Source organism: Eptatretus burgeri, chromosome 17, assembly GCF_056783735.1.
Source record: "Eptatretus burgeri isolate ZD-2024b chromosome 17, Ebu_testis_v1, whole genome shotgun sequence".
Taxonomy (NCBI): domain Eukaryota; kingdom Metazoa; phylum Chordata; class Myxini; order Myxiniformes; family Myxinidae; genus Eptatretus; species Eptatretus burgeri.
The window spans coordinates 49150163-49172288 of record NC_140977.1 but is presented as its reverse complement, the minus strand read 5'-3'; the positions used below and the strand labels follow the sequence as shown (position 1 = coordinate 49172288).

The 22126-nt window shown below is 48.1% G+C and overlaps 1 long non-coding RNA gene across 1 annotated transcript; it reads right to left on the bottom strand.

The window, feature by feature from the left end:
- Positions 1–1633: 1633 nt before the first annotated feature.
- LOC147010045 (uncharacterized) lies at positions 1634–21545 on the bottom strand. The gene is made up of 4 exons (XR_015052715.1): positions 21456–21545; positions 13443–13591; positions 4179–4242; positions 1634–1902 (listed from the first exon to the last, which is right to left on the bottom strand). It is a non-coding gene; the product is annotated as an uncharacterized LOC147010045 (long non-coding RNA).
- Between the last annotated feature and the right edge of the window lie 581 nt (positions 21546–22126).

Sequence of the window (22126 nt, the reverse complement as noted above, 5' to 3'; positions counted from 1 at the left end):
CACCGTGGAAGCCTTCTGAACAGACTCTCATGTTTGCTTTTCGCTCACCGCATCACTCTCCACACTACAACGGGGGTGACACCATCTTTGGGCACAAGACTGGATTGTCTCAGACCAGACATGGCATCAGTCGTGTTTCAAAATCAGTGGAAAGAGACTTCATCATGACAAACGTGCTGTACAGCGCTCTATAAACATCAGGGACCCGGTGTTTGTGAAAAGCTTTAGTCACAGAAAGGTTTGGCTCCCAGGGAGGGTTCACAACAATGAGGGACCATTGTCCCACAAGATCAACCTCGAGGGCAGTCGAGTTGTACGGAGGCACCTTGATCATGTCTGATATCGGTCTTGTGATCCTGTCATCTTCACAAATGATGTCTCGCCACTTCCTGAACCTGTGACGAGTGACTTTGTTGATGAAGATGGCACTGCACCACTCCCTGAGGCTGATCCCAATAACGCTGTTGCAGCATCACCAGCGGGGCCTTCTGTCGGCTTTGTACCCCAACGATCATCCAGAGTTCCAAAGGGGCCTGTCCACATTGATTTGTAGCCAATACTCATATATTCATGATCTTTGTATTATATACTAGTGTCTTCATGAGTCTTGTGTTCATCTTTCATGCATTTTAACACTGAATGCGAGGGGGAAGATGTTATGTATTGATGTGTCAGATCAACCGGAACCGCGGTCATCAGGAGGAGGAACGAAGCTGCAGCATGAAGAAGCTCGACTCACGGATGGCTCTGAGGTTTCTGTGTGTGGAACACAATAAATGATTGGTGGAGCACTCAAACTGCTTTCCCTGCCTGATACGTTGAACGTGTGTTGTGATGCTGTAGCACGTGATGCGAGGCAATGTGACGTCGCATGATTCTGCAAAACCCAAGGCAGCACCTCGTCACGGGATGGAGCACCACGTCACGGGATGGAGCACCTCGTCACGGGATGGAGCACCTCGTCACGGGATGGAGCACCTCGTCACGGGATGGAGCACCTCGTCACGGGATGGAGCACCTCGTCACGGGATGGAGCACCACGTCACGGGCTGGAGCACCACGTCACGGGCTGGAGCACCACGTCACGGGCTGGAGCACCACGTCACGGGCTGGAGCACCACGTCACGGGCTGGAGCACCACGTCACGGGATGGAGCACCACGTCACGGGATGGAGCACCACGTGATGAAACACAGGTGAACCCAACAGGATGCCGAACGTCGTGACTCGATGTCACAACTCCCTCACCACAGGATTCACGATTCCAGTGGCGAGAGGATGTGTATGGGAACTGCAGTCGTGATGGGATAAATATGTTCATGAGAGTATGATCTGATGGAAGAATTCCCATGGGAAAGAAAAGGGAATTAAGAATAAAATGAAGAAAAGGGAAAGTAAAAGAAAATGTGAACCCGCGATTAACCTCCCCTCCTCAAACAAGATTATAATCACCGAGGATTTCTCCCATGGACCATCTTGTGTTTTGGAGGTTCAAGTACGTGGTGTCACGTGGACGATGTCTGCTGACGCGGATTGGAAACACTGAAGCATTGTGCTTCGAAAATGGCCGAATCAAAGGTGATTATACTCGAGGGGATGGCGGGGTACCAGACCATGTAATGAAAACACAAAGGTGACGAGCTGAAGTGTTTATTGTAAGCTGGAGGGACATGATGGATGTACAAACATGAAATAGACATTTTACATTCATTGATGTGATCAAGGGTTGATATTTGATGAGAAAGTGTTCATGTTTATTATCATTGTTAACCATCAACACATCGCAGGAACATCAAGCAGAGGAAATGGTGAAACAGGTGTCTTGTTGGGAGAATAGGATGAGAAGATGTGAGGAGGTGTGTCCTGTCATGGTCTTGGAACTCTTATTCAACCTGATGAACCACTTGGGGTGAGAAGGTAAGATGTAATTACACGGATTGTTCATGAGATTGGTTAATCATGTCTATAAGTTATACCAAGCAGATCCTCCCTTCGACTGGATCAATAAATATTAACATTTTCGACACAATGTGGATCTCACACCCCACACCCCATTCTCTTATCACTTCATCTTTTACCATTTTACCATACTTCATCTTCTTTTATCTTTGACAAAACAACACGAAATATAAAGGAAAGACACAGCTCCTGTAACCGTAACAGTAACCGTGACATCCTCCATGAAGTGTGATGTTCCTCTGGGCGGAATCATCACCTGTTCTCACGGTGTTAGAATGATGGTTTTAATTTCACAGAATCGGGACTCGAAGAGAGCCTGGTGTTGGCGCAGTGGTTCGGGAAGCGGCTTGGGATCCAAAAGGTCCTGAGTTCAAGCCCCGTTGAGCCACTGAATTAATACACCAGGGGGTTGACTCAGCCTGTCATCCTTCCGAGGTCGGCGAAATGAGTACCAGTGTACTGGGCCGGTGTATACCCCAGTTAAAATAGGTGTACCATATCCCTGTGTCGTAAGAGGCGACCAGGGTTGCGTCAGGAAGGGCATCCGGCGTAAAACATGTGCCAAATCACTATGCGGATCATACGGATGATCCGCTGTGGCGACCCCGAACGGGAGCAGCCGAAAGAAGAAGAAGAAGAGAATCGGGACTCGAACCCAGGATAACAGACATCAATGTTGACTGAGATACCGAGCTCCTTATCCAACATCAGGACTCGAACCCAGGATAACACACCTCGATGTTGAGTGAGATACGAAGATACCTGCCTGACGGCTATCTTCCATCAACGAGTGGTTCATGGATTGAGAAGTTCAAGGTGGGGCAGGGTGGAAGGGGGGGGCTTGTATTTCTGACACATTTATTAATGTTGTAAATAATTAATGAACATGACAAATACTGTGTGAAGTACATGTTTGGTAATCACATCGATGAGAAATTATATTGAGATACAATAAAGTTACATCTGACAAATGATCCCCATTTGGAATTGTTACATTCCCGACAACGAGTCGACATGTTGTTCATCACCACGTGGGATGCATCTTGAGCAAGAGCGTGGATGGTTGTTGCAGCGATGTTTTCCTTCAATTATTCCATACATGCAGGTTAATTATCGTGTGTACGTCACAGTGTTCTATCATTCAAAACGTTCATGTATCACCTGCAAGACTGTGGGGGGAAATATAATCTGCACCCTTACTGCTTCCCGCCAAAATGATGATAAATATGTCAGATATAAATGCCCCACCCTGTTTCATCTCCCCGAGAAGATCACATTTATCTATCTATAATTCCAGCTGTGTGTCTGTGTGTGTCTGTGTGTGTGTGTGTGTGTGTGTGTGTGTGTGTGTGTGTGTGTGTGTGTGTGTGTGTGTGTGTGTGTGTGTGTGTGTGTGTGTGTGTGTGTGTGTGTGTGTGTGTGTGTGTGTGTGTGTGTGTGTGACCGCTGTTTCTCGACAACCACTGGTCCAATCTGATTGAAACTTGCCAGATATATTGCTGGGGACCTGAGGATGTGCCTTTTCAAGGTTTGATATTAATCGGACAAGTGCTTCCCAAGTTATGGCCATTTATTTACCAAACCAATGACAAGACACGTTGTTGCGTGGGCGTGGCCGATGGGGGAAGGGAAGCTCAGCCGCGTTCCCCATTACGGGTTACAACGTACGGGCTTCCGGAGAGTGATGACTTCGTGTATTTTCATAATTTCTTATGCGCATTTATCGATAAACACAATGCACCAAGTTATGATCGGTTTCATATTAGACGGTGCATAAATTTCGGTAACATCAGAGTGAGCTGGTGTGCTCCGAACCAGGAAGTAAATTTTTTTTTGTTCCTCTCTTCTCTTCTCTTTTTGTTTTTCCTTGCGATGACATCGCGAAAAGGCAAAATACGTTGGCGCTAATTGAATAATTGGCCATTAAAACTAAATTGCGAATAATCATAACTGCGATATGCGAACTTCCGGGCAACGCACGTACGGGCACGCAAGAGCGAAGAAATGGCCTGTGTGGTTGTTGTTTCTTGCTCGCGGTTTGAATATTTATTTATAATTTTTTTTTTTTTTTAACGGGCACGTACCAGTTACAAGGAAATTTTGAAATGATTATCAAGAAATATTTTTGAAAAGTTGGTGAAATTAAATACACATTGTGAGTAATCTTTGAAAATATTCATCACTCGACATTTGTGGAGATTAAACCGGAACTGCACTTACCTCTTGGTGACCCATCATCCATCAACCTCTCATCCCCAGTGAGCGGAGCTTTCAAAACCACCGACTGTGGAGAAACACCGATGGGGTGGAAAGCTGAAGGTGCAAAACATTGATTTGTAGAAAAGAAGTTGATGGGGGTGGGGGGGGGAGGGTGTGAGGGAGAGATGGTGAATGAACGGATGGGTCGGGGGGTGATGGGGAGATGGTGGAAGAGGGGGCAGATGGAGGGGAGATGGGTGGAGAGATGGTGGGGGTAAAGAGCAGGGGGATGGAGAGATGGTCGGGGTGTAGGGGAGGGGTGGAGAGATGGTCGGGGTAGGGGTGGGTGGGGGTTGGTGATATGGTCGGGGTAAAGAGCAGGGGGATGGAGAGACGGTAGGGGGTAGAGAGATGGTCGGGGTGGAGGGAAGGAGGGGTGGCCAGCAGGGCCGGATTTAGGGCAGGCTCCACAGGGCCACGGCCCGGAGCCCCGCGCCTCCCAGGGGCCCCGCGCAAACGCAAAGATTACAAGAAATTCTGCTATTTTCCCCCTTTTGTTTGTTTGTGAAAAAAATCTCGTTCGTTTGTGTAAATGGTCACTGAATCACGAAACAAATACTCAATATCCCTGTTAATTTGGCATCTGTTTGGTTATGTTTATCATTTATTTTACATCTTTTAACTTACTTTTTTTCCTTTCCACTGATCTAAAGAGCGCAATCAAGGTCTACCACAGAAATAGGTCACACGAAAGAAGTGAGGGTTTTCCCAATCCCAGCAAGCTATGGCCGTCTCGATTTCATTTTTGCAAAATTACATGCCCGCCCTGAATCTATGTTTGCTATGCACTGCACAGGCGTACTGCTGGGGTGGTTATACTATAATTGTGTAATTCAAGTTTACACACCGGATAATATTTTATTATATTTATCAGGTGTGTTGTGCCGCCACACTGTGCCGGTTAACTATTCATGCATATTGATTGTTGTTGCTTCCCTGTGGCTTCGCCTACCGTGAGCCAGGAGACGCTGTGTTAAAAATGTCGCCTTGCCATGTGGTTTTTTTGCCCGCTGCGATGAAAAATGCTTTTTGTGCCAGACTGTGGCCAACAACAGTGTGAGTGATGCGTTTTGTTTGTCGTTCAATACCAGAATATTGTACTGTGACTTTATGTCGGCATGAAACAGTTCGATGCTCTAGTTTTACCGACGAACTTTGACAATTGTGTTTCAACAACCTATAGGAAAGAACTTGCAACTTTGATGTGTAGACAAATGTAAAGCTCTGCGGTCTATTCTCGTGACTCTAATTTGTCATGAAACCGTTACTCTGATCAGTTTTTTTAATATACATCTTGTACATGTATAACGATCACCGTAATATCTGTGTCAACTTACTATAACATTTTATTTTTGTTTTTGTTACAGCGATTATCACAATTCATACCATTCGTCAAGAATAAAGAACTCTAAGCCTCAGCATGGTTGTTAGACGTTACGTTCATTGGCGGATGGGGGTTAGCTGTATGCTATCCGGTCCAGACCAGAGAGGCAGAACATGTGTCTCGGTGGCAGAGTGGTAAGGTTGCTGGCTGGTCACCTCTATGTGGATTCGGCGGAGTGGGTTCAAATCCTACCGGTGGCATATGTAAATCATGTGTCATGGCCGAGACACGGTGGTTTCCTCCTGGTTCTCCGGTTTCCTCCACCAGAGAGACACACATCGCAATAATAATCTGAGCCGTGGAGAGATTCTCGACAAGCCCTAGGCTTCTTATCAATCCACGTTAATATATCTCGATTATTATTATTAAGGTGTGTTTGGTGTCAACTGCTGAAATATTGCTTTCTATTGTAGGAACTGCCTTTGTGTGGACCTGGTTAAGCCATGGCGGAACGTGAACGTGATCGAGGAAGAAAATACCAGTCTGGTGCGGCCAAGCGGAAGGAAAGCATCGCAGCCGAAAGCGAACGGAACAAGCTACCTAAAATTACAAGTTGGCTTAAGAGTACAACAGCCACAGTCGGGTTATACAATGAACAGGATAACAACGCGAAGGGAAACATAGCTACGACTATATCAGCATTATCTGCTGTTGGCCCTGCTCCTTGTTTCAGTGCTGCTGATGCTAGCGGTGATAAAAACTCAAACGATTCTGCTTCAGAATGTGGTTCAGAAGTAGACAGCGAAACGGCTGAAGATTATGAAAAAGACATTGGCCTTTGGCCAGACCAGCTACCAGAGAAGTTCCGAAACTACTGGATCGAGAAGAGTAGTGCACAATGTCGTAATGTCGACAGTGACTTCAAGAACTCCGCTGTCCGTGATGGAAATAAAACGCGTCATTGTACAAAAAATTTGTAAAGGAGAAAACACACGTTATCTGGAGAAGAAATCGATCTCAGTTGGTTGTGCTATTCCGAAGAGACCGGCCGTCTGTTCTGTTTTATTTGCCGTCTGATGTCACACATGTCAGACACTAAAAGTCGGTTTACATCCGGGTTCCAAGATTGGAAACACGCTTGGGAGTCAATTGAGGGACACAGTAATTCAGATCAGCATAAACAGGCAATGTCGAGCCTGGCCAGCAGAAAATCATTGCAAGGCCGCGTTAACGCTGGACTAGTTCGTCAGTACGAGTCAGAACAGCACTACTGGCACGAAGTGCTACGACGGTGCGTGGATGTCCTCATGTTTCTATGTGAACGTGGTCTACCCATCCGAGGTGACGACGAGGTGATCGGTTCGGTACATAACGGAAATTACCTGGGAGTGATGGAGCTTCTGAGCAAGTACGACACTTTCCTTGCAGCACATCTCCATAAACATGCCAACAAAGGGAGCGGTAATGTAAACTACCTCTCATCGACAGTATGTAACGAACTAATCAATTTGCTGGGAAGAAAAGTTCTGAGTACCATTGTAGTGGAAGTTCGGAGGGCCAAATATTACTCCATATCGGTGGACTCCACTCCGGACGTGTCGCACACTGACCAGCTATGTCTAACCATCTGCTACGTGTTGCCAGAGGGGCCAGTAGAGCGTTTCTTGACATTCGTGCCTTTACTGAATCATACTGGAAAGGAGATCGCAGACGTAGTTCTTGATTTTCTCCAAACGAACAAAATTCCGATCTCTGACTGTCGCGGTCAATCGTACGACAACGGCAGCAACATGTCTGGAAAATACCGTGGCATCCAGACGCACTTAAAAAGTCGTTGCGAATTTGCCGAGTTTGTTCCTTGCATGGCTCATTCTCTCAACCTCATCGGGATGTGTGCTGCTGAGTGCTGCACGGCTGCTGTGACTCTGTTTGGTATCGTTCAACGGCTGTATGTTTATCTCGTGAAGTCAACCTATCGTTGGCGCAAGCATCGCGATGCACTGAAACTCATGCCAGTCGTCAAGTGCTTGTCAGATACAGGGTGGTCGGCCCATGCAGATGCTATTGAAGCACTGGCCAATGGATTCCAGCAAAATATCACGGTACTTGACGATCTTGCAATGGATGAACATCTAAACGCAGAGGCCAAAAATGAGGCATCTGCTATTCTAAAGAAATTGAAAAAACTTGAGACGGTGATTGTGCTCGTAACATGGCAGGAAATTCTAAAGAGGTTCAACGCGACAAGTCAGCAGTTACAGAAGCCGGGGCTCGATTTGAACATGGCAGTGAAACTACTCGAATCACTGACAGAGTTTGTACAGGACCTACGGGAACGGTTCGACGACTTTGAACATATTGCTATTGATAAATGTGGTCACAGCGAGTACGAAGACGATTGGCGACGTGTTCGAAGGAGGAAGCGACATCATGATGAAGTAGACAGCGCCGATGACATCCAGTTACTGCCCAGAGAGAGATTCAGGACCACATCCTACATAACCATCATTGATCAGCTAACAACGTCACTAGGAGATCGCCTCAAGGCCTATGGAACACTCCGTCAACGTTTCTCATTCTTTTCAGAAATAACGACCATGCAGACGGATAACCTCCGCTGCAGACCTGGTCAAGAGTTACCCGAACGACCTGGAACCTTCTCTGGTTTCGGAAATTGTACATGTCCAGGCATTTCTCAAGACGATGCAGACAGAAGACTCAGAAAAATTGTCTGAAACTACTATTTTTCCACAATCCACAACTACGATATGGTGGGTATGCCTGTCAATGTTTGTCACGAACTGTACGGGAGAACGATCATTCTAAAAATTGAAAAGGATCAAGAACTATCTGCGTCGTACGATCGGCCAAGATCGTTTGGCATCGCTGGCCATACTGAGTGCTGAACACAAACTATTCAGGAGAGTAAGCACACGCGAAACAATCGAGGACTTTGCGCGAATCAAAGCCAGATAGAAGCTAAAAGATTCTGTATGTTTTTAACATCTCGCAAATATATTGTAGCAATTACCCCAAAGTGTGCATTAATGCAATCATATTTGCAAAAACGACAAAAAAAATTTTCTACATTGAGATTTGTAAAGTAAACATTGAGAGTAAAACCCTTCATTCCGCAAAACGCAAAAACGCAAAAAAATCTGAAAACCCACTCCGTGGGAGTACCTCCTGTGCAGCTTCCCTTCGCAGGGCAGCTCACCGGATGACGGGATTGGGGCAAAGCCTTCGGGACCCCCAATCTTTGATGATAGGAGGGAAACCACGGGGTAACATCCCTGGGTCAGATTGCGGGAGAGTGTGTCGCAGTGGTGCTGAGGTGTCGTCCACCAGACGGCGGTCTCCTTGGGTTAACCTGAGGCGGTCCCTTCGGGTGGGTGCCTGGAATGTTCTATCCCTAAGAGAGGATGATCACCTGTCTCTGTTATCATCTGAGCTCAAGCGTTTGGACATCGGGATTGCAGCTCTCTCTGAGGTTCGGAGACCAGATTGCGGCGAGATAATGGTGGGTGGTTACACCTACTATTGGTCTGGTCGCTCTGATGGTTACCATACCCAAGGAGTTGCTGTAGCTGTGTCCAATAAGCTGACCCCAATGATAATTGAGGTAACACCGGTCAACGAGCGTATTGTGAGATTAAGGATTCGTCACTCCTTAGGTGTCATTTCCCTGGTCTCTGTTTATGCTCCGACTGAGGCGAGTGATCTCACCGTGAAGGATGCATTCTACGCCACACTCGAGTCTGTGGTTGATCAGTGCCCCAGACGAGATACACTTCTAGTCTTGGGGGATTTCAATGCATCGACTGGAACTGATAGGGATGGTTATGAGGTGTGTGTTGGTCCCCATTGGTCAGGAACTACGAACCAGAATAGCACTAAGTTCCTTGACTTTGCAAGAAGTCCTGGACTTAGGGTGGCTGGTTCATGGTTTCAGCACCCACAAGCTCATCGCTGGACTTGGTATTCCAACGCTGGTGGTGTGGCAAAGGAGATTGACCATGTCCTCATTGACGGTTGTTGGAGGATGATCCAGAACTGCAGGGTCTACCGGAGTGCTCAGTTCCTCAATACTGACCACAGGCTTGTTGTAGCAACTCGAAAGCTGCACCTTAAATCCTGGAGAATGGTACCATCCCAGCCGAGGCTGGATGTTGCCAAGCTCAGGGATGAGAGAGTAGCTGAGGAGTTTGCGAACAGGCTGAGTGGACACTTGGGGGGTCTGGGTGCTTTGGGGGGGTCCTGAAGAGTTGTGGAGCGCCTTCAAGACCACCGTCCTTGATGTTGCCGGTGGATGTCATGGAGCTCACCGCAGGGCAAAGAAGAATTTTGTCTCTCAAGGGACACTGGATACCATTGACCAGAGTCGCAGAGCCAGGCTGAATGGCAGAGCTGAGCTGTTCAGGGAGCTGAGGCATAAAACTGTACGTGCACTGAGGGTGGACAAGGAGGCCTATGTGCGAGGAATCTGTGAGGGGGTAGAGCATCACCTGTGGACAGGTGATTCTCGTCCCGCTTACAGGGGAATTCGCGCATTACGTTCATCCAAGCCCATCCCTCGGAGCACTGCAGTTCGAGCAGAGAGTGGTAGGCTCTTGACAGGGGAGTCTGAAGTGAAGGCCCGCTGGGCCGGTTACTTTGAGCGGTTGTACCAGGCTGATCCCCCAGCTGTCGAGTTGGACGTCAAGGGTGTTACAATCCCTGTTGCTGACCCTCGAATCAACTGTGGTCCACCTTCGCTTGTGGAAACACGGGCTGCGGTGAACCAGTTGAAACGGGGCAAAGCTCCAGGGATCTGTGGCATCCATGCCGAACTTCTCAAGGCTGGTGGAAATGCTGCACTCGTGTTGTTGCATGCAGTTTTGTGCTCTGCCTGGAACACAGGCATCATCCCAACTGACTGGAAGAGGGGCCTTGTTGTCCCTCTCTGGAAAGGGAAGGGTGATCACCAAGACTGCAACAACTACCGAGGGGTGACGCTGCTCTCAGTGCCGGGCAAGGTCTTTGCTCGGATAATTCTTGATAGGGTTCGCCACCATCTGCTTGAGCACCAGCGTCCAGAGCAGTCAGGCTTTACACCAAAGAGGTCAACGATTGACCGTATCCTTGCCCTTCGTGTCCTCACCGAATGCAGTCAAGAGTTTCGGCAGGGGCTGCTTGCAGCCTATGTTGATCTCTGTAAAGCGTTCGATTCAGTGAATCGGGATGTCCTCTGGAGGATTCTTGGTCTTCGTGGGCTGCCACCAAAACTGATCGATCTGATGTCTGAACTCTACTCTGGTACTGAGAGTGCTGTGAAGTGTGGTGCTACCATCTCTGACTTATTTCCAGTTATTACTGGAGTTCATCAGGGATGTGTACTTGCCCCCACACTTTTCAGCACTTGTATGGACTGGATTTTAGGGAGAATGTCAGAGAGATCAAGTTGCGGTGCATCGTTTGGGAATGTCAAGATCTCGGACCTTCATTTTGCAGATGATGCAGTCATCTTTGCGGAGACTTTAGACATCCTTTTGGGGGCCCTCGAGGTGATGAATGAGGAGTCGGAGCCGCTGGGATTACGGGTTTCTTTCGTCAAAACTAAGATCCAGGCTTTCGGTGACATCTTGGATGCTGCTGTCCTGTCTGTGTCTGTTTGTGGTGAGCATGTTGAGGTCGTGGAGAGATTCACTTACCTTGGCAGTGATATTCATGTCTCTGCTGGCTGCGAGTCAGAGGTCAATAGACATCTGGGTCGGGTCTAGGGAGTCATGGATTCACTGGATCATAGGGTGTGGCGCTGCCGGTACCTGTGCGGGAGGACGAAAGTCCGAGTCTTCAGGTCCTTGGTACTTCCAGTCTTGCTCTATGGGTGCGAGACTTGGACTCTGACCAAGGATCTGAGACGGGGACTTAATTCCTTTGGTACCAGGTGTCTTCGGAGAATCCTTGGCTATCGCTGGTCGGATTTTGTGTCCAACGAGCGGTTGCTGAGAGAGACTCGGATGAGATTTGTTACCTGCATGGTCCGTGAGCGTCAGTTGCGGCTGTATGGACATGTGGCTCGTTTTCCTGATGCTGATCCTGCTCCTGCTCACCAGATTCTCTCAGCGAGGGAGTCTCATGAGTGGAGGAGGCCAGTGGGCCGACCACGTGCCTCATGGTTGCAGCAGGTTGACTATCATCTCAAGGAGATGGGGATGGGCCTGGCATCTGCCTGGGGGATGGCCAGACGGAGGCCCCTGGAGTACCGGCGGAAAGTGGACGCAGCGACGCGCTGTTCTGGCACATGCTCCCATACCTGACCCTGACCTGATTGAGATTTGAGATGAATAGATGATACCATCACGTTTTGGTTTTGCGATTATTTTCTCTGTTCCGTTGTTTCCATCCATAGTGGTGTTTCTTGTATGTAAACTTTTGTTACTAGTTGTTTCTGAAATACATGTTTTTGCACGTAAACCGTGGTTTTTTTCTTTTGCCCAGCCTCGGTTGGTGCATTTATATATGAATACTTTTATAAGCATATATGAAGTGAAAATGGCTGAGGCCCTGAGAGGGCCCCGCGTACTTCTAGGGCCTAGGGCCCCGCAACACATAAATCTGGCCCTGGTGGCCAGAGTGGATGGAGAGATGGTTGGGATAGAGAGAGGGAGGGGTGGGCAGAGGGGTTTGGAGAGATCATCGGGGGGAGGGGTGGGTGAGGGGATGGAGAAACTTTCGAGGTGGAAGGGGGAGGGTTGGGCGGGGGATGAAAATATGGTTGGGGTAGAGGGCGGCAGAGTGGGCGAGGGAGGGGTGGAGAGATGGTGGGGGTAAAGAGCAGGGGGATGGAGAGACGGTGCGGATGAAGGGGAGGGGTGGGTGGGGGGTGGAGAGATGGTCGGGGTAGAGGGAGTGAGGTGTGGGCAGAGTGGTGGAGAGATGGTTGGGATGGAGGGAGGGATGAGAGATGGTCGGGGTGGAGGGAGGGAGGGAGGGGTGGGCAGAGGGGGTTGGGGAGATGGTCAGGGTAATGAGTGGGGGAGGGAGAAACTTTAGAGGTGGAAGGGGAGGGTTGCGCGGGGGTGAAGATATGGTTGGGGTGGAGGGCGGCAGGGGTGGGTGAGGGAGGGGTGGAGAGAAGGGGGTAAAGAGAAGGGGGATGGAAAGACAGTTGGGGTGTAGGGGGAGGGGTGGAGGGATGGTCGGGGTAGAGGGAGGGAGGGGTGTGCAGAGTGGGTGGAGAGATGGTAGGGAGGGATGGGCAGAGGGGTTGGAGAGATGTTCAGGGAAAAGAGTGGGGGAGGGTTGGGTGGGGGGATGGAGAAACTTTAGAGGTGGAAGGGGAGGGTTGGGCAGGGGGTGAATATATGTATGGGGTAGAGGGTGGCAGGGGTGGGCGAGGGAGGGGTGGAGAGATGGTGGGGGTAAAGAGCAGGGGGATGGAGAGACGGTCGGGGTGTAGGGGAGGGGTGGGAGGGGGTGGAGAGATGGTCGGGGTCGAGGGAGGGAGGGGTGGGCAGAGTGGGTGGAGAGATGGTTGGGATGGAGGGAGGGTGGGCAGATGGGGTTGGAGAGATGGTCGGGGTAAAAGAGTGGGGGAGGGGTGGGTGGGGGATGGAGAAACTTTAGAGGTGGAAGGGGAGGGTGGGTGTGGGGGGGTGAAGATATGGTTAGGGTCGAGGGCGGCAGGGATGGGAAAGAGAGGGGTGGAGAGTTGGTTGGGGCAAAGAGAGGGGGGAGGGGTGGGCGTTGGGTGAAGAAAGGAAATGAAGATGACGTCTCATGAGAGGAATGTGAAGATATACAAGGGGTTATTGATTCTCATTTACTGTGAAATCATTTTAACAAAAATTACTGAAAGAAAAAAGGAAATCTCGAATGTGGGAAAATGAGATTATCGGGAATGTTACGTTTACACTTACCTCTCGGAGCGTGACGTTTGTATAATGTTGAAGAAGAACGCACGGATGGTTGTCCTCGCTGATCTGGTTCTGGTTCCTCCATCATGGTTGACGACCCAACGAAGGCCAGAGAAAGGAGCATCGTACTCAATATCAGAAACTTCATGGTCCTGCGGCACATTGGAGTGGGTTTTGTGATGGAGATGATCCAGAGATTATTCCCCTCGCCAAAGGAGAGGATGTTGCATTTGGGTTTGTTTGTTTATCTGCACAGAACTTTCGTGTTCGTCTCAGAAACTGCTTGTTGGATTGAGACGAAATTTTCGACATTGGTGCGACTTCTCATGCGCAATGTTTTAATGATAATAATGACGTCGCAAGTCACGTGGTGTGACAGCCATCTATCTATAATTCCAGCAGTGTGTGTGTGTGTGTGTGTGTGTGTGTGTGTGTGTGTGTGTGTGTGTGTGTGTGTGTGTGTGTGTGTGTGTGTGTGTGTGTGTGTGTGTGTGTGTGTGTGTGTGTGTGTGTGTGTGTGTGTGTGTGTGTGTGTGTCTGTGTGATGCTGTTTCTCGACAACCACTGGTCCGATGTCATTGAAACTTGCCAGGTATATTGCTGGCGCCCTGTGGATGTGCTTTTCAAGGTTTGATATTGTTGCGAATTCGCGCCCGCCGGCATGCGAACAGCCGCGTAACTCGAATTGCGGCACGTCGCCCACCGGACGGACAATTCTGTCGTGACCCTCTCGGAACAACGCCGGGAGCTCGTCACGGGTGGGGGTGTAACCCCACCATGACCATGCCAATTGCCCACCCGCGCAGGATAGGGTTGCTCGCCAGATTCGATCTACCTCAGTACCTGCGCGAATGGTCGACCGGGCGATCGTACCACGCCACAGGCAGACTGGGGACACGAACAGCTAAAGCAGTCCGTTCCGTGCTACAGTGATAACCGAGCGGTGTTATCGTCGGCCTTGACGGTTCCGATTAATTACTGGGATGTTGCACCCACGACAAACCCCTTTCCGTGATGCAAGATGGAGGGTCAATGGAGAAAAGACAAAGCGAAACGGGCACAGTTCAACAAGCAAGCCTTTTATTCACACGCACACACAGACAAGCACGTGAGGCACGTATTTACAGCAATACACAATCAAAATGCACATAAAGCAATTAAAACAAAAGAAACGATGCAGAGCTACAACCGAATACGCGTACACACGGAAACACTTAAACAGTTCTACTTTGCGAGACACGGCGCCACAAGATCCATACAAAAACCCCGAAAAGAAAATGGTGACTTCCCTTTGGCTGGGGAGTCCCTCTCTCGCGACCGTCGGCGTGGTCGCGCGCCGGCCCCGACCTCTCTCGCGGCCGGCGAACCCTCTCCTGCACTCCCTGTCCGGACGCACAGGTCCACCTTGCAACGGGCGCTGCCGCGTCTCCCGTCTGGGCCTTCGTGAAAGGCTGCTCACCAAGGCACGGGCACAGGACCTCTTCCTGAAGACCAACTCTCCACAAAAACCAACCGAACCACCAGCCAAGACGAAGAGGAAAAAAAAGCCCTCTTTGCGCCCGCCCGTGTCCGTCTTTTATCGCCCGGGGCTCCGCCCTTCGCCCCGCCCCGTTCTCGGCTCCACCTTCCTTCGAGAAGGTTCCCGAAAAGGGCGTTCACTCACGCTTTCCCTCCACCCCACTCCGTCCGGGGGCCGAGAGAGTCAGTTTTTGGCTCGGAGCCAGAGAATTATTCCCCCAAAAAGAGGCCCCACCTTTACATGACCTCTGACCTTTGACCTGCATCGCTCTTCCTCTACTGTTATTTGTTATTGTTATTGTTATTTGTGACGTTATTGTTATTTGTGATTGATAATTATTATTGATTATTGATAATTGTTTGATTATTGATAAATGTTATTTGTGACGTCGCGTCATTTTATTAATGTACGAACAAATAAACACCACACATTCCATGACATTACAGCTTGGACCACCACACGGAAAGGTCAACTAATTCGCCAAGTGTCGTGCTGAGGTACGATTTTTCATTATCTTGCCAAAAGGAAGTTTTTGTAAGATATGTTAGTCAGCTTGTATGTTTTTTTTGTTTAGTTTGTTTGTTTGTCTGTAATCACGTATAAAAAATTCTGCAGAGCACAGTTATCATTGGAAATTTTTGTAACTTCGCATATCAGAGGCCTATAGAGGTCCCTTTCAGCGCATAAAATTTTGAAGGCCAAGGTCAAAGGTCAAGGTCACTTCGTCGCAAATCAGGGGAATCGACGAAACCCTTATTTTTTGAGTAATTTTGATCGGATAGTCTTCAAACTTCATGGGAATATAGTTCATGGTCTGGCGCTCAGCTGATTAATTTTTGGTGGCGATTGGCCTTGACCTTCATGGTTAGCGCCTGAGATCAAACATATTTGACCCCAAGGTCAAATTTTCAAGTTTTAGGAACCATATCGTGTAGTACCTCAAATTGAACACCTCGATGAGTGCTTTCTAGATATGTCAAGCTTGAGACATTATGACGTCATTTGGTGGTATTATGAGGCAAACGCATATTTTTCATGGTTACTCTGTAGAACGATTCTCATCGGAATCTCTCATCGGCAGATATTCCTCAAGGAGTCGCTCCTGGTGGATAGCAGCTCTGTTCACTTCATTGTGACCTTAAAGAAGTCACACGTGGTCACCTTTTGGCAAGATAGGGTCACCCTGCGGGTGACATTGGTTTATTTTTTTGGTTTGCACGTACGGCCACGCAGGTACGGGCACGCAAGAGCGAAGGAATGGCCTGTGTGGCTGTTGTTTCTGGCACATGGTTTGAAAATATTTTTTTAAGTTTTTTTTGCATGTATGGCCACGCACGTACGGGCACGTACTCGTATTTTAAAAACGGAAAGTCTGAAACTGCACAAAGGAAGAAATTGAAACTTGGCACAAAGGAAGTTTGATGAATGAGTGATTTTTATGACGTCACAGGTCTTCTTGTTATGACGTCATAATTGCATTCTTCTTCTTCAGCGACCAACATTATCCCACCGTTTTTATGGAGTCAGCCACCGGGAAGCTTTGCCCGAGTCTTCATAACCGGCTGACCAGGCTTGACGGTTGACAAGTTATGGCTGGAATTTGGAATTTGGCCAAGGTACTGGGTGCCGGGGATAGCTCGCCTGCTCTTCACAAAGGACACCATGGGATGATAGAAGATTTGTCTCTCGACCCTCACTATCTTTCGCTGTTTCACTTACTGCTCTCCAAATTCTACAAACTTGAAAGTTTTCTTTGATTTTCTTAATTCTTGCCATGAGGCCTTGACATCCGAACACCCTCAAGCAGATTTTCTCCATGTGGGAGACTTCACTGGACACCACAGAGAGTGTTTGAAATCTTCCCACACAGATGTTGGGGTGGGGGGTTGAAGCTCTTACGTTTTCCTTTCTAAATGATTTGGAACAAATTATCACCCATCCCATATCCTCGTGACTATACCACCAATACTTTGGATTTGTTCATCACTTCCAATCAGTTGCATTGTAACTACACAATTTCACTTCCAATTGGTTCTTCTGACCACAATCCTGTGAACGTCCCTTTACTTTCCACCACTTCTCATCCAAATGCTCCGACGAAACGCCAGTATTGGCATTTCAATAATACTGACTGGACTGGTTTACGAAACTTCTTTTCTGACTTTCCCTGGAAAGACGACTGCCTCTCCTCGGGTGATGCCTCTATCTCTGCTGAACGTGAAGCTGAGGTTATTATTGCAGGAATTGAGGCTTATATCCCCTTCTCTTTCAAATCTATCTCTCCGACCAATTCTGCTCTGCGGCCATTCGTGCAAGGGATGCCGCATCTCGGACATGGAAAGTCTTCTTCCTCTGACTCACATTCAGCTTTCATATCCTCCAAAAATCATTACAAACATGTTAATCGTGAGGTGAAGCATTCCTTTATCTATCTATACTTCGAGCAATCTCTGTCTGTCTGTCTGTCTGCGACGGCCGTTTCTCGACGGCCGCCAGTCCGATCGGATTGAAACTTGCCAGGAATATTGCCGGGCCCCGTGGATGTGCCTTTTTGAGGTATGATATCGATCGGACGAGCGGTTCCCAAGTTACGGCCATTTATCTGTCGACCAATGACAAGACATGGTGCTATTACGTCACGAATGACGTCACAATTAATGGTTATGTATTTATTTATTTATTTATTTTTGCACGATCGACAGTCCGATCTGTTTGAAACTTGCCCAGAATATTGCTGGGGATCCGCGGATATGCCTTTTCACGGTTTGATATTAATCGGATTAGCGGTTCCCAAGTTACGGCCATTTATCTGTCGACCAATGACAAGACTCGGTGCTATGACGTCACAATTAATGTTTATTTATTTGTTAATGATTTATTTTGCACGATTGAAACTTGCCAGGAATATTGCCGGGGACCCGCGGATGTGCTTTATCAAGGTATGATATCGATCGGACAAGCGGTTCCCAAGTTACGGCCATTTATCTGTCGACCAATGACAAGACACGGTGTTATGACGTCACGAATGACGTCACAATTAATGGTTATTTATTTATTTATTTTTTGCATGATCGACAGTCCGATCTGATTGAAACTTGCCAGGAATATTGCCGGGTACCCGCGGATGTGCCTTTTCGAGGTTTGGTATTGATCGGAAAAGCGGTTCCCAAGTTACGGCCATTTATCTGTCGACCAATGACAAGACACGGTGCTATGACGTCACGAATGACGTCACTATTAATGTTTATTTATTTATTTATTTATTTTTAAAAAAATTTTGCACGATTGACGGTCCGATCTGATTGAAACTTGCCAGGAATATTGCTGGGGACCTGTGGATGTGCCTTTTCAAGGTTTGATATAAATCGGATAAGCAGTTCTCAAGTTACGGCCATTTTTCTGTCGACCAATGACAAGACACGGTGCTATGACGTCACGAATGACGTCACAATTAATATTTATGCATTTTTTTTTGCACGATTCACGGTCCGATCTGATTGAAACTTGCCAGGAATATTGCTGGGGACCCGCGGATGTGCCTTTTCAGTGTTTGATATTAATCGGACGAGCGGTTCCCAAGTTACGGCCATTTATCTCTCGACCAATATCTGCGAGAGAGTGGGACGGGAGAGGGGAGGATGAGAGTGGAGGCGAGAGAGAGGCGAGAGAGGAGGGGGGAGAGAGGAAGGGCGAGAGGAGGGGGAGAGAGGGGGTGGGAGTGGGGACGAGAGAGAGGGTGACGGGAGAGGGGTGAGAGAGGAGGGGAGAGAGGAGGGGTGAGACAAGAGGGGAGAGAGGGGAGCAAGAGAGGGGTGAGAGAGAGAGGGGCGTCACAATTCAAGAGAGGGGGGAGTGAGAGTGGGGGCGAGAGAGAGGAGGGGCGAGACTAGGGGGGAGCAAGGGGGGGCAACAGAGAGTGGCGTCACAATTCTTCTTCGTTTGAGATGACGTCACAATTGGCGCTGGGGACCTGAGTATGTTTCCCAGGTGTTTCCCAAGTTATGGCCATTTACGATACGGTTGGTCCAATCTAATTGAAATAATGCCCCAATCCAGTCGTCGTTTATGCACCTATGGGCCCGCCCCGATGGGCCTGTACTTGTCTATCTATAATTCCAGCAATCTCTGTGTATGTGTCTGTCTGTCTGTCTGTATGCGACCGCCGTTTCTCGACGACTGCCGGTCCGATCTGATTGAAACTTGCCAGGAATATTGCTGGCGACCTGCGGATGTGCCTTTTCAAGGTTTGATATCAATCGGACGAGCGGTTCCCAAGTTACGGCCATTTATTGTCGACCAATGACAAGTCACGGTGCTATGACGTCACGAAAGACGTCACAATTAATGTTTATTTATTTATTTATTTCCACGATTGACGTCACAATTCTTCTTCTTCGTTTGGTATGACGTCACAATCGACGCTGGGGACCTTAGAATGTACCTTTTCAAGGTTTGATATTAATCGTACAAGCGGTGCCCAAGTTATGGCCATTTATTTACTAAACCAATGACAGGACACTGTGCTCTGACTTCACGAATGACGTCACAATTCATGTTTATATATTTATTTATTTTGTTTTTGTTTTTTTGTGAATACATTTACAGAGTCAGGCGCGAGAGAGGGGTGAGAGAGGAGGGGAGAGAGGGGCGAGAGAGGAGAGGGAGAGAGGGGGTGAGAGAGAGGAGGCGTCACAATTCAAAAGAGGGGGAGAGAGGAGGGGCGAGAGAGGGGGGGTGAGAGTGGGGGCGAGAGAGGAGGGGGGAGAGAGGAGGAGGAGCGAGGTGGGGCAAGAGAGAGAGGGGCGTCACAATTCTTCTTCGTTTGATATGACGTTACAATTGACGCTGGGGACCTGAATATGTTTCCCAAGTTGTGGCCATTTATGATACGGTTGGTCTGATCTATTTGAAAAAATGCCCCAATCCAGTCGTCGTTTACGAGAGCGAAGGAACGAAACTGCACATACTGGCACGCCTCACCCACGAGAGAGGGGGCGAGAGACGGGGGTGAAAAAATGCCCCAATCCAGTCGTCGTTTACACACCTACGGGCCCGCACTAGTTCAAAAGAAATGTGACAACCTCTCATCTTCGACCACGAACACGTCTTTCTAGTCCTGAGCTAAAAGTATCTCCAACGACTTCTGTCGCTCTACCTTTCCTTTGCTTTTCTGTTCCGATGATGCTATCGCTGTCTCTCTAACCGATAAAGCAACTCTTCTTGGTTCTCTTTTCCCTCGAACTCCACACTGGATGACTCGAACCTTCCATTTCCCTCTGATGCTCCCCTCACCAATCCAATGTCCCTCCCCATAATCTCTTTTCATACAGTCAAAAGAATACTTCTCTCGCAGGACAAAAGCAAGACCGAGGGGTAAGATGGCATTCCTCCACGTGTCTTGAATGAATGTGCTTCAGAACTTGCACCAGTGCTTGCTCGTTGTTTCGTTTATGTTGAAAAACCCAAACTCTTCCTCTTTCCTGGAAACATGCCTTCGTACGACCTATTTTAAAGAAAGGTGATCGTTCAAACCCTTCTTTCTTCCGTCCTATTGCTCTGACTTCAACTGTTTCCAAAGTCATTGAATGTCTTCTCAATTCCCATGTTCTCAAGCATGTTGAATCTCACAGTCTTCTATCTGACCACTAATACGGCTTTTGCAAGGCAATATCAACAGGTCGCTCTCTCGATCGAGTGCAGACTGTGGCTGCTGGTTGCATCATTGGTTGGGATGAGGCTATGCCGGGTGACAACGTACGGACCTTACCAATGCACTGGTACTCATTTTGCCGACCTCGGAAGGATGACAGGCTGAGTCGACCTGCTGGTGTATTAATTCAGCGGCCCAACGGGGCCGTTGGGGGTACACACACTCACCTCGAAGCTGTCGAGCGGAGGTTTGATCCCTGACTTAGCAATGAAATGTCATTCTGGTGCTTCACAGGCTGAGTGATTTATCAATGCTTACAGTTTGTGCCGTCCTTCCGATATAAGACAAACTGGGTATCCCATCTGGAAGAAATAGTCAGTCGACGTTGAAGACCCCACAGTGTTCTTCATTAAAAATCGACGAGACATTCCAAATCCCCCAGAAACAAAATCCAAATTACTGCCCTCACCTCCAGGGGGCACTGAATCAGTGGCACATCTGTGGCCTCATCGACCCTGAATCCTTGTGCTGCATCACAAAGAAGAAGTGTGAAGTCGTCACACAATGCAGTTCAAATTCCGAGGTTTCAACCAAACCAGCATGTTTCACAACACAGTTCATCGTTTTCAGATTGCGATGACAACACAAACCGAAGACCCTCCCTCAAAGAAATAAAAGAGTTAATTCGAACCTGGAAATCGAGAAGGCAATAAAATTGTCACACCAGAAGTTGAAAGTAACTCCATAATCCCTCATTACAACGAACCAGCACAACTCGATATATCAAACAAGATAATCTTGGATAAGAAAACTAATTTCATGAGAACGAACGATTCCCCAAACTTACCGACTCTTTCCAATCAAGTGAATAGGATGGATCAAAATCAGGTGAACAGGTGTTGAGATGATCTCCGAGTGATGTGGAGCAGAGTGAATCGTCCTTTTATCAGAAGCTAAATTGATGACATGACCCGATTTGTGTTTTCTCACTATGTTAGTAAATCAATGCCAGGTAAACCTGGATGCTCCGACAAAGCAGAAAATAACAAATAAAGATTTACATTTCAAACAAACCCAAATACATCACTGAGGATATGACAACACAGGATATGTATAAAGTGCTTGTGTGCATAATACCATCAAACTATAAACATCAGATGAAAGAAAAATAGGACCACGGGACTTGAAGCTCACCTGGATCAGCAGAAACAGTGAATGACGTCATAAAAAATGGAAGTTTTGTTCCTGTGCCGAATCTGGTTTGATATTTGATTTTCCATCCTCGTTCATGAGCGTCTGTGTCGCCGAAGCAGCTTCTTGAGCAAGGGTTATACGAGGTGGTTTGCCATTGCCTTCCCAGCAGAAATTCGGGCAGGAATTTGTAACTTGGTAATGGTGCCGGTGATAGCTCGCCCACTCTTCCTGAAGGGCATCGTTGGGATCTTTAATGTGCATCAACGAATGTCGGAAGACAAGACGCCCAGTTGTCCATTGGAGGAACGACACACACATTGATGA